Here is a 13,378-nt window from a genome sequence, read left to right as displayed (position 1 = left end):
CTGGGACCTGTTGAGCAAAGGCTGACGGATGCTGGCAGCAGGACAAGCTTTTTGGATTTGTGTCTGCACCTGTTGCAAGGCAAGAAAGAAGGAGATGAGCCTGGTATCTCTGGCTTCAGCGTCAAAGCACAAAAAGACAAGACAAGGCAATGCAATGTGGGGATGCTGTGAGCGAACGGGCAGGCTCGGAATGAGTGCTGAAAGAGCAAGTGAACAGCCTGGTGCAGTTTCTGAGCTGGGTGTGTGTCCCTGAGCACACAGTGTCCTTGCTGCAGCATTACAGTGTTAGTTACCAGAGCAGGTGAAGGTGTAGCATTAAATTGCAGAAGCACCCTGTAAGTGGATCAGTGCTGGGAGGTGTTCTTTTGGCACTCCTTCCTCAGGAGCCCAGCAACATTAATTGATTAATGCTCCTGAATGTGATCACTTACTTGTCTCCTTGGCACTGGCATGTGTTGGGATGTCTCCCACTTTTCCTTCTGGCAGTGAGTTTGGGAACTGGGAAACGAAAATTGAGCCCCATGATTCTACTGACACCCTGCAGCTGTAGCCAAATGTTTTTGGAGCTTAACTGCATTGAATCCCTGTCAACAACAACTCAGACCTGCTAAAGCAACAAATGTCCATGCACAGTAAAATGATCCTATCCAGGATGAAGTTGGTATCTAAAAATACATGGGAGCATCTGAGAAAACATATGTTCTGTAAGGATCAAGTCAGTGAAAAGAATTCTGATGCCAATATACTTAACAGGAGAGTTATCCCAAAAGATTCTTATTGCAAGAATAATGCAAAATTTTAAGGTCTACTGCAGTCACCTGCAGTAAAATTAACCAAGAGTATTTGTCATCTGACTATTTTTAACAGGCTGTTTTGCTAAGATCCAAACATTTATAGCCCTATATAATGCCTGATGCTAATCCCACTGGGCTAAAGGGATTGTCCATTAGTATTCAGCTACTGTATTCAGACATTAGTCACTCTGGAAATCAATATTACACTTTTGATGGTTCAAATTTCCATTGTGGGAAGAATTCATTCTCCAATCAACACAGCAACTGAAATACATTTAGAGACTGATTTTGTTACGAGTAACATGTGTAATGGCTGCCAAAAGCTAAAGTAAAAACATGGTGCTGGAGACATAGAGATTACAAGTCAGTACTAGTGCATTCATCAGTACAAATGTGTGTCTCCAAATATGCATCTCCTCATTTGCAGTTTCAAGTTACTGATGTTACCGAACATGCGTGATCAACAAAAAACAAGTTATTATTTGGGAACAGAACTGTGATACTTCCAGTCTGTCCCACTCCCATCAGTTTCTGCTTGTTTCTCTTCCATTATCTCTCAGGTGTTCAGGGTGTTTTAATGAGATGCGTGCAAATTGCTGTTGTCAGTTTCCTTTCTAAGGTAATAATGATCTTTCCCTGGGAAGTATCGTTCCCATGGTGAGTGCTTGATCAATGCATGATGTTTGTCATAAAAAAGCCCTGCCTCTGCTGGGTTGATGAATTCCAGACATGTCGAGTTGTTGTTCTTAGATTTTAATTCTAGTGAAAGCTGCTTCTTGTTCTCTGCTCCATTGCCATTGCCCAGCATAGTGCTTTTATCATTGGACTAGTAATCCAGAATAATGTTTTCACTTTTGCTGTTAGTACATCACCAACGTTTTTGACTTCAGGCATCTTCAATTGCTCCTTTTTTTCCTTGTTCTATTCTTTTTCTTTATCATGCTTTTTCTTCTGCGTTCTGTGATGACAACCTTTTTTCCTTCAGCTTATTGTCAGCTGCCAGCTTATCATAATAGTTAGTTCTTGGCCATCTTACCTTTCTTCATGTTTTTTTAAGCTTCCTGAGTCAATGGGGCCACCACTCCTCTATCTTGGTTTACTGCTATAGGTGTGGGCAGCTGAAACTTTCCTTAGTGATTGTAGAGTTGGTCTGTCACTCTCAGATGCTTTGAAATGATGTCCACCAGGAAGGCATTTAACATATGTAAGAACATCTTCATAATCTTCTAGGATTTGTTCAGAAGTTAATGGCTTAGCAGACTGCCTTTAGGGGAGGAAGCTGCCATCCTTACCTGGCCTGGCCTACATGTGACTCCAGACCCACAGCAATGTGGTTGACTCTTAATTGACCCCTGTGAAATAAATGCTGGCTCGGCTGGTGGTGTTCATATTCTGTGGCTAAACAAAAATTACATCGTGCAAGCTCAAATATGGAACAAGTTCAAGACAGAAATCATTAGTTTAGAAACAACAATAAAAATTTTGAATTGAAACATTAACTCTGCTTTCTCGCCATAGATGCTGGTAGACCTGCTGAGTTTCTCAAGTAATTATTGACTTTGTTTCAGAAATCGATAGGTTTCTGGAGACCAACAACATTAAGGGATATGGAGATAATGTGGGAAAATGGTATTAAAGAGATGATAAACCATGATCTAGAATGGTGGGGCAGGCCCAATGACTGAATTGCTTACTCCTGTTCCTACATCCCTCTTATCTTATTCACAGACAGAGCAGGCTTGAGGGGTTATGTGGCCTACTCCTTTCCTGTGTTCTTATTTTAAAAGACAGATTCCACATTTTTAATGGAGTTGTCACTCATGTCATCAGTACACCTCTGTAGAGACACTTTTGTGGTTCTTGACCCAACTGTAAACTGCATCATGCAATATATTTGGACTTAGTTTAACTCGATACTTTTATTTTCTTTTGCAATTCCAGCACATCAAAAAATAGGAGAACCAGTAGATGTGCTACACTTGGATGTCTGAAAGGCATTCAATAATCTGCCACATAAAAGTCAAGATATGAGTTTGTGGATTTAGGAGTGATGTATTAGTGAGAATAATGGACTGGTTAATGGATGGGAAGCATAGCCAAAGATATGTCTAAATGGGGCATTATTATGTTGGCAGGTTGTGAATGGTAGTGTGTCATAAGGGTTAGTGCTGGGACCTCAGCAATTTGCAATTTACATCAATGACCTGAATGAACAGACAGAGACTAATGTATTTAAGTTTGATCATGATTGAAAGATATGCTGTGGAGAGGACACAAAGAGGTTGCAAAGAGATATAAATGGGTTAAGTGAGTGCACAAATGGATTATAATGTAGGGAAGTGTGAAGTAATTCACATTGTTCATAAGAATACAAAAAAAATTTTTTGAAAAGTTGTGAAGCATGGTCAAGGAAGCAATATAGAACGAAGAACTGCAGATGCTGGAAATCCAAAAAAAAACAGAAATTGCTGGTGAAATTTGGCAGGTCTGACAACATCTGTGGAGAGAAAGCAGAGTTAACATTTTAGGTCTAGTTATCCTTCTTCAGAATAGACTCTTTGTTTTGAAGAAAGGTCACTGGATCCAAAACGTTAACTATTTCTCTCTCCACAGATGCTGCCAGACCTGCTGAGATTCGCCAGCAATTTCGATTTTTGTTCAAAGAGATTTAGGTTGTGCTTGTAGAAGGAACGTGACAAGTCAGCATGCAGGTATAGCAAGTAATTAGGAAGCCAAATGACATGTTGGTCTTTATCGCAAGTGGACTGGAATACAGGAATAAAGAAATCTTGCTACAATTGTACTGATTTTGGACACAACACATCTGGATTACCATGTGCAGTTTTGGTCTCCACATGGATGAAATGACATGCACGCATTGGAGGTGGCCCAGAGAAGGTTCACTAAATTGGTCCTTAGGATGAAAAGTTAATAATGAGGTTCCGTATATTCTCTGGAGTTTAGAAAAATGAGAGATGGTCTCATTCAGACGTACAGGATTATGAAGGGCTTGATAGGGTAGACACTGAGAGATTATTCTGCTGGTCATGGAAACTGAAACAAAGGGATTCGGTCTTAGGGTGAGGGGGCTGACCTGTTAGGGCTGATACAAGAAGAAATTATTCCAGTCAAAGAGTTGTAAATCTCTACCCCAGAAGGTTGTCGATACTCCACTACTGAATACATTTATAGTTGGGGTAAAAAGATTTTTGCTCTCCCCATGTAATCACTGAGATGGGAAGAAGGCAGGGAAGGTGGGGTTAAAGCCAAGATTAGCCTTGATAGTGTAAATGACTCACTAGGCTGAATAATCTACTCCTACTCCTATTTCTTACGTTCTTGTGTACCCAAGATGCACCACAAGGCAATTACACACCAATGGTTTATCATGGCAGTGACTGTTGTTTGGATAGTTACCAGAAGTTGCCATTAATTTCCACCTTCACATTTATTGTAATGTAGTCATATGTAAGTTCATGATAATACTGTTTTAAATAGTTTTTTTTGATTATCTGTAAGTGCTTCAAAATGAGAGTTTTGCAAGGGGTTTGCTGCATTGGACCTGACATCGGTTTCACAATGAATGTTTGCAATGTGTCAGCTTTGCAAGACATCAGGCATTTATACTGGTGGATGTAATCATCAGAGTGATAGCATCAGTGAGTGAACCAGGACACATTCACATTGCCTTTTAGATCCCAGAGGGCTGTGTTTCAACAGATTGCTGAGCCAAATTTTTTAAACTAACTTTGCAACTAAATTTATCTGAAGAGATAAGCGTTTTCTCCCTACACCTCCAAACTGTGATCTCTGATCCCAATGAAGGTTGAATCCCGTGCACCACCGGAAAAGTGAAGTTTTGCCTGTTTTGTTATAAAGATATGCCATTCATTATGATAGCACTGTATCAGTGTCAGAGGTATCACACTGTCAATAGAGAAGTAAGCAGACCATAACATTGCACATTTCTCTGTTTATAAGCTTGTCTAAAGCAAATCATTCCATTTTGTACAATGATAGGTGTGTTTCTTAATACTCAGAGTGTGGAGTTTAGAACTCAAAGAGAATTGGCAACCTATCATTGTAGTCATTGACTTGCAATGTTAGGGCATGGATTGATTTTATAAAAACACTCTTTAAAGGTAAATGTATTTCTAGAACGAAAGGAAAGGTTGATGATTAAAAGTTCTGTTTAAGTGGAAGGTGATTCAGGGATTCAAAAGGGAAAGCAATTGATCTATCACTTGGACTACATCAGAATGAAATTTAATTTGTGTTGTTGTATAGTTTCCACTATTGTATTAGCTACATGTTTCATTTCTTTAAATCTATTTATGAATTATGGAATGCTTAGTGTTAAACTAGGCATTCTTAGATCAAGATGCGATTGTTGCAGTAAATCAAAAGGCGATAACATGGGCTGCCAAATTGTCTAACTGCTGTCAAACATATTCACAGCACAGACTTACATCATGTCCTTGTGATTTCTCTTCAGCTGTCCCACCAATGCCACTCGACTAGAATTACAGGGTAAGTTTCTAAGTTTACGCCTGGGCCCCAGGTCACCAGGATGCAAGCACATGACTGGGTGATTTAGAACACCAATGGTGCTGTCAGATCAGAGGCAGATGCTGAGGGGCTGGCAGCAAGCTTCAAGTTATAAATGAACGGTGACCTCATTCATGCAAACCGTAAATGATGACACCCATCTATGGAGGCAATTCTCTGATGAATATGACATTTAAACCATCATAAATTAACAGTGCAATATATGACAGTATACATTTACAAAATAATTTAAGACTGGCTGAAGCAGTTCATGTTAATGTTTATCATTTGCTTTTGGCTTGAGTACTGGGATGAAATCATCTTGACCCTATGTGCACATCCGAGTTGTTCTATCAACATGGTTCCATGGAATCCTTTAGTATTCTCACTCATTCTGAGTTGTTTTTCTCTCCTACTCCTGAAGATATATAAACATTACTAATGCTTTCCAAGTGCTGACTCCAAGAAGAATTTTCTTCACAGCAGAGGATTCATTGCAAAAGCCTGGGACATCATTGACAAGTGCAAAATTGGAGCTGAAGTCTTAGTTTGAAATTACTTGAAGGTTAAGGTACTGTATCTCTCTAGTTTGAGTTGTTCCATCCTTTCACAAGCATAAATGTAACTGCAAAATGGCAAGTCTTACACTTATACTGGTAATGCCCTGTGTGGAGTTTATTTTTTATTAAACTTATTCATCCTAGGCACTAAAGTGCAGCTTTTGCATTATTGGTTTTACTTTACTCTCTAGGAATTGCTTTTGTCTGTAGGATCAATGCAATTTAAATTTTGGGACCTGTTTATAGGGCCCAAGTTTAACTCATTTAAAACATTTTGACAAAGGTAAATTTAGAACTGACATAGAAATGGTTCTGAAAGGGTTAATGTTCATGTTACATTGGCTCCACCTATTCTATCGGAGCCAAGGAGTTCTACTCTAGTTTCCACAGGAGGAGATGTGTCTATACCAGCTCCCTTTGTTGTCCATCCCAGAAAACCGTTGAACTGAGTGGCCCACTCAGCCATTTCACAGGGACAGTTAACTATATTGCTTTGGGTCTGCAACCATGTGTAGGGCAGGCTGAATAAAGATAGCAGATCTTCTTCAACAACAACAACAACAAAAACAAAGTTGCTGGAAAAGCTCAGCAGGTCTGGCAGCATCTGTGGAGGAGAAAACAGAGTTAACGTTTCGGGTCCGATGACCCTTCCTCAGAACTGATGGTGGCTGGGAAAACGTCAGTTTATATGCAGAAAATAGGGAGGTGGGTGGGGTTGGGAGTAAACGATAGGATAGAGCCCAAAGAGAGAGAAAGACAGTTGGACAGACAAAGGAGTTGCTAACGATCAGGCTGGGAGGGTGAATAGTTGTTAATGGGAGACAACTAGGTGCAGAGCTGGATGAACACAGCAGGCCAAGCAGCATCATAGGAGCAGGAAGGCTGACATTTCGGGCCTAGACCCTTCTTGGATTCTCCAGCATCTGCAGTTCCTACTATCTCTGATTCAGTTGTTAATGGGGACTGTTCGTGACTAACAACAGGGGGTGTGTAGTGGCAGGCTATGTGGTAACAAGGCCTGGTGTGTGGGGTGGGGGGCTGGGACATTGGAGAGTTTAGGCCCTAAAATTATTGAACTCAATATTGAGTCCAGAGGGCTGTAGGGTCCCCATGCGGAAAATGAGGTGTTGTTCCTCCAGCTTGCGCTGGGCTTCACTGGAACACTGTAGCAAGCCGGAGACAGAGATGTTGGCCAGGGAGCAAGGTGGTGCATTGAAGTGGCAGGCAACAGGTAGTTCAGGGTCTTTTTTGCGAGCAGAACGTAGATGTTCTGAGAAGCGGTTGCCAAGTCTATGCTTTGTTTCCCCAGTGTAGAGAAGACTACATTGTGAGCAGCGAATGCCGTAGACTAGATTCTTGGAAGTGCAGGTGAAGTGTTGCCTCACCTGGAAGGTATGTTTGGGCCCTTGGTTTGTGGGGAGGGAGGAGGTAAACGCGCAGGTGTTGTACCTTCGCCGGTTACAGGGGAAGGTGCCGTAGGGCTGTGGGGAGGTGTTGGGAGTGAAGGAAGTGTGGACCAGGGTGTCCAGGAGGGAACGGTTCCTGTGGAAGGTGGACAAGGGAGGGGAGGGGAATATGTGTCTGGCGGTGGCATCTTGCTGGAGGTGGCGGAAATGGCGTCTGATGATCTTCTGGACGTGGATGCTGGTGGGATGGTAGTTGAGGATAAGGGGAACCCTATCGCTGTTGCGGGAGGGAAGAGAAGGGGTGAGGGCAGAAGTGTGGGAGATGGGTCGGACCCGATTGAGGGCCCTGTCGACAACGGAGCTGGGGAATCCTCGGTTGAGGAAGAATGTGGACATTTCGGAGGCTCCCTTGTTGAAGTTGGCCTCATCTGAACATATGCGACGGAGACGGAGGAACTGAGAGAATGGGATGGAGTCTTTACCGGAAGTGGGGTGTGAAGATGTATAGTCCAGGTAGCTGTGGGAGTTGATGGGTTTGTAATGGATATTAGTGGCCAGTCTATACCCAGAAATGGAAACAGAAATGTCGAGGAAGGGAAGGGAGGAGTCAGAGATAGACCAGGTGAAAGTGAGGGCAGGGTGGAAATTGGAGGCAAAATTGATTAAGTTTTCCAATTCTTGACGAGAGAGGGAAGCAGGACCGATGATATCATCGATGTATCGGAGAAAGAGTTGTGGGTGGGGGCCGGAATGGGACTGGCAGATCTCCTTATCTGATAGTTTCACGGTTACTAGTTTTCAATTCTAGATTTCACTAATCAAATTTAAATTGAAATTCCTGCTGTGGTGGTATTTGAACTTGTGTCTCCAGAGTATTAGTCTAGTCCTGTGGATAAAAAGGCCAATGCTACATACTGGTAGAGATGATAAATAATATGGTGCCAGCAGTGATCACCTGGGAAAAATTCCAAAGGACCCAATCCCTATTGCATATAAGAAGAATGGATACATGAGGGTGACCATCCAAGAAGACATTTGGGGATCCCACCATGAAGATACATGGTCCAAAGGAATCTTTTGTCTATCTTTTGTGAATGATTGTCTACTTTATTGGATACTGTAACCCCATCCTGAACCATAGAATTATAGAGTCGTACATTTGTACAGTAAGGACCCTTCGATCTGATTCGTCCAAGCGAACCAGAAAAATGATCATTAATCTAGACTCATTTACCAGCATTTGGCCCATTTACCTCTAAACTCTTCCTATTCATATACCCATCCTGATGCCTTTTAAATGTTGTAATTGTACCAGCCTCCACCACCTCCTCTGGCAGCTCATTCCAAACACACACCACACTCTGTATGAAACAGTTGCCCCTTAGGTTCCTTTTAGATCTTTCCCTTCTCACCTTAAACCTATTCCATCTAGTTTTGGACACCTTTACCCTGGGAAAAAGACTTTGGCTATTCACCATATCCATGAGCCTCATGATTTTATAAACCTCTATAAGGTCGCCCCTCAGCCTCCGACACTCCAGGGAAAATAGCCCCAGCCTATTCAGCCTCTCGCTATAGCTCAAACCTTCCAACTCTGGCAACATCTTTGTAAATCTTTTCTGAACCCTTTCAAGTTTAACAACATCTTTCCTTTGGCAGGGAGGCCAGAATTAAATGCAGTATTCGAAAAGTGGCCTAACCAATGTCCTGTACAGATGCAACCTGACTTTCCAACTCTTATACTCAACGCATTAACCAATAAAGGCAAGCGTACCAAATGCCTCTTCACTACCCTGTCTACCTGCAACTCCACTTTCAAGGAACTATGAACCTGCACTGAAGGTCTCTTTGTTCGGCAACACTCCCAGGACCTCACCATTAATTGTATAAGACTTGCCCTGAATTGCCTCACCAAAATGCAACACCTCACATTTATCTAAATTAAACTCCATCTGCCACTCTTCGGCCCATTGGCCCATCTGATCGAGGTCCCATTGTACTCTGAGATAACTTTCCTCCCTGACCACGACATTTCCAATTTTGGTTTCATCTGCAAACTTACTTACTTTTCCTCCCATATTCACATCCAAATCACTTACATAAATGACGAAAAGCAGTGGACCCAGCACTGATCCTCGTGGCACACCACTAATCACAGTCCTCCAGTCTGAAAAACAACCCTCTACCACCACCTTCTATCTCCTACCTTCAAGCCATTATTAATGCATTGAGCACCCTTGGTCTCCCTGGAGCCATCAGTTTTCAACAATTTTGAAATAGGGGCGACATAGGATGGAGAGTGAGCTGTGCATTAAGAAGCACTAGTTACACTCTGATTGGCCACGGTCCAGTGCTGTGAATGAGTTAAGTAAATTTGGGGTATAGGCTCACAAGTCACTAAAGGCAAAAATTCAGACGGGCAACTGTTCATAAAAAAGTAATGGAAATACAGGTTTTATCTTGGGATTTGAACATGAAAGTCATGAGGTGATATCAAGCTGATAGAAAAGATTACTGAGGTCAGGGATAGAAACTCATAGAATCCCTACAGAGTGGAAACAGGCCCTTTGGCCCATCAAATCCACACTGACCCTCAGAGCACCCCACCCAGACTCATCCTCCTATAACCCACCTAATCTACACATCCCTGAACATTATGGGCAATTTAGCATGGCTAATCCACCTAGCCTGCACATCTTTGGACTGTGGGAGGAAACTGGAGCAACCCCACACAAACATGGGGAGAAATGTGCAAACTCCACACAGACAGTTGCCTAAGGTTGGAATTGAACCAGGGTCCCTTGTGCTCTAAGGCAGCAGTGCTAACCACTGAGCCACCATGCTGCCCCATTACTAAGGTAAGGTGAGGACTGTAGGATTAGCTATGTCCCTATTGTATGGTGGAGCAGGGTTGAGGGGCTGAATGGCCTACTCCTGTTACCATTCCTATGGTCTTACAGTCAAAGACTGCAATTAGAGCATGGTGTGTAATGTTGGGACTCACACTGTTGGAAAACAAAAAGTGATACAATATGGATTCACATGCTCAGTGTGTCAAAATACAAATGCAAACAGAGGTTTTTTTTAACTTAAGTTATAAATTGTTTAAATTATGTCATAAAGATGCAGATAACAGGAAATATGATAGAAGTATCAGTCAAAAATTAGGTTAAGGTGGATGGAGGCAGGTTATTTGCAATCATTGAGTGGTCAAAAATAAGAGGCCGCAGTTGCAAGGTTAAATGTTAAGGATGCAAATTAGAAGGCAAGAAACATTTCTCCACATAGAGATTTATGAGGACGTGGAATTTTATTCCTTGGTTACTGGTTGAAACAGCAGCTGCATCTGCAACATTAAATTCAGTAAATGGATGGAGGAAAGTGAGTTGTAAAGATATGGGAGCAGCGCAGGTAAATGTAATCACAACTATTTATCACACACAGACTAAATGCTAATGTGAGCTGGTGCAGCTAAATGTTGTTTTTTGACTTCCCATATTGTAACTTGTAGGCATTTCAATAAGTTTCAATAGTTATTCAGAAGCTCAGGCTTTTCCTGACTGCTGTATTACATGCAAGTGGAGAAGTTCTATCAATTCTAAATGCTTCAAGCAGCTAAGGTATTGAAATGATTCAAAGAACAACTTCAGGAAAATTGGAACCAGGTGTTGTGTTGATTGGCAAACATTAAAAAAAACAAAACAAAAAAAATCCTGTCAGGAGATGAAAATAGTTTCTAAATGTTCTAAGGCCTTGAAGTTATACCATGGAATAATTGTGTAGAAGCGTTTTACATTGGTATAAAATTTCTTCCTACACTATTTTAACAATGGCATTATTTCAGCACTAACCCATTTATTTTAAACATATGCTACTTTCATTAAAATAGCAGAGAAAGGCATTCCACGTGAATGTGTCAAACCTTTGCACAAATTTATCTTGCAGCCATCTCAAACTGTTATTGCATTTGGTGAGATACTTTCCTTCTTTTGCCAGGACATAGCTTATGTTTCCTTAAAATGTATTTTTAAGTCTATCAATCAAAATGATTGATGGTCATAATTTTCCTGCAATTGCTTCTGTGAAATGTAACTTTCATCAGACTTAGCAAGAAGCAGACAAACTTGATTTACCGGCAAAAACAAGTTTTGCTTCCTCATTTAAGTATCTTAATTGTTATTAAACTGCGGTCAATAGTGAATATTTTGCTTCCATATTCCAGACACGGGCTTATAATAGAGTGCAGAATAGTACTGATATATCTTAGTTTGTACACTTATTTTAAATAAACGATGCTTACATTAAAATAGCAGAGAAGGACATTCAATGTGAACATGTGAAACATTTGCACAAAATTATCCTACAGCTATCTCAAGATGTTATTGAAATCTGGGGAGATTAAAATTTTGACTTACCTGATAAATAACATACTGGTGAAAAGTAATTGTTCTTCTGGATGCTACATGCCAACTGACTACAACTTAACTGATGTTTTTCATTAAAACTCATGCCAACACATGCATTGAAACTCATGCCAACTGACTACACTGTTCTACAATCTAACATGGAGAAACACATATAGCTGTAAGTGACAGACATAGAAAACGTGGGATCCATGGAAGACTCCAAAGCTAGTCCGTATGACATTTCACAATACAACAAACCTTGAAATTATACCTAAGTTGCTAATGTGAAAAGGCAACATGGCCTATTGTGCACAAACCTGAATTACAAATGGAACTCTCACGTCCTTATATTGAGTTTTAACGTGAATTTATTTCAATCAATCTCTGTTGATCTCTCCAACATGGGCAAAAACGAACATATATGCATGTCCATTTAAAGGGATTACAATGAAGCATTTTATCAACTATGTAATAGATTTTCCTTGCTGCTGTGGCAATTTTGGAGCTGAAACAAGGTTTCTATTGAGGAAATGAAACACAGGAAAAATTTATATTTGTATTTTCTTAATTATTTCATTGGATTTGGATGACATTAACAAGACCAGCATTTGCTTAATATCTCTAATTGCCTTTGAACTGAATGGTTTCCTTGGCCATTTTCTAAGAGCAATTCAGAGTCAACCTCATTGGAGTCACATGTAGGTCACGCTAGGTAAGAACAGCAGATTCCCTTCCTAAATGAACATTAGTGAACCACATAGGTTTTTATAACAAACAATGATCATTTTCATGATCACCATCACTGAGCCTATCTTCATATCCCAGATTCATTAATTGAATTTAAATTCCACCGGCTGCCATAGTGAGATTTGAACAAAGCCTCCAAGAGTAGCAGCCTGTCACTCAGGACTACTGTTCTAATGGCATTACCACACAGCCACCGCATAGCACCAATTTCAACTTCAGGGTGTTCTGAATTATTTTACATCCGATGAAGTTTTTTGCAGTGTTGTTATTGTTGTAATATAGCAAATTCCCACTGGCTAATGCACATCAAAACTTTGTACGATGGTCACTGGGATACCTAAATTGGAAAAGTAATTATGCTGAATCATTTTCCATAGACAACTTGACAACAATTTTAATTGCCAAAGGTGATTCAGCCCTGCGCTCTGCAAATTCCCTTTTCAAACTGTTCTGCCTTTGTCTCTCTTCTCTCCGTTAAGCAAACCTTCAGCCAGTTTTCTGAATATTACTTGCTGTGGCTCAGGATCAAAGTTTGCTTTACAGCACTCCCATGAAGTGGGACTTGTGACAGCTTAATTTGTAAGGGTGCTACATACATGCAAGTTGTTCTTCTGCTCTGGACTGACTGCTCTTAAGAGACCATGTGTCTTTGATGGGTTAAGTCATCTTGATCGATACTATCTTATTATTGCTGTCATTAATCTGGTCTTGTGGTCCAACCAGTTCTGGATATGGTTTAATCTGGAAGATTGTTAAGCTTTCATTTCAAATCCATTGACATATAGGTGGTGCATTCCAGACCAAAACTTGTGTTTTGATTTGAGTGAATGATAAACCAGCTAATTTAGGTCCAAAACTGTGTTTCAATTTATTTTGTTCAAAAACCTTGAAGGTTGTTTGGTACTTTATGGTCCTTC

The 13,378-nt window shown here is 40.8% G+C and overlaps 1 protein-coding gene across 1 annotated transcript in view; it reads left to right on the top strand.

The window, feature by feature from the left end:
* The first annotated feature begins 5,812 nt into the window (after positions 1 to 5,812).
* LOC109935843 (transcription cofactor vestigial-like protein 2) overlaps positions 5,813 to 13,378 on the top strand; it is a 52,067-nt gene continuing 44,501 nt past the window's right edge. The window contains exon 1 of the mRNA XM_048613190.1: positions 5,813 to 5,913. The gene's annotated coding sequence lies outside the window, so the exon portion shown is untranslated. The remainder of the gene's footprint in view (positions 5,914 to 13,378) is intronic.

The sequence above is a fragment of the Rhincodon typus genome, chromosome 27 (genome assembly GCF_021869965.1).
Source record: "Rhincodon typus isolate 14 chromosome 27, sRhiTyp1.1, whole genome shotgun sequence".
Classification (NCBI taxonomy): Eukaryota; Metazoa; Chordata; class Chondrichthyes; order Orectolobiformes; family Rhincodontidae; genus Rhincodon; species Rhincodon typus.
Note: the sequence above shows the minus strand (reverse complement) of the source record. Positions and strands in the feature narration are given on the sequence as shown.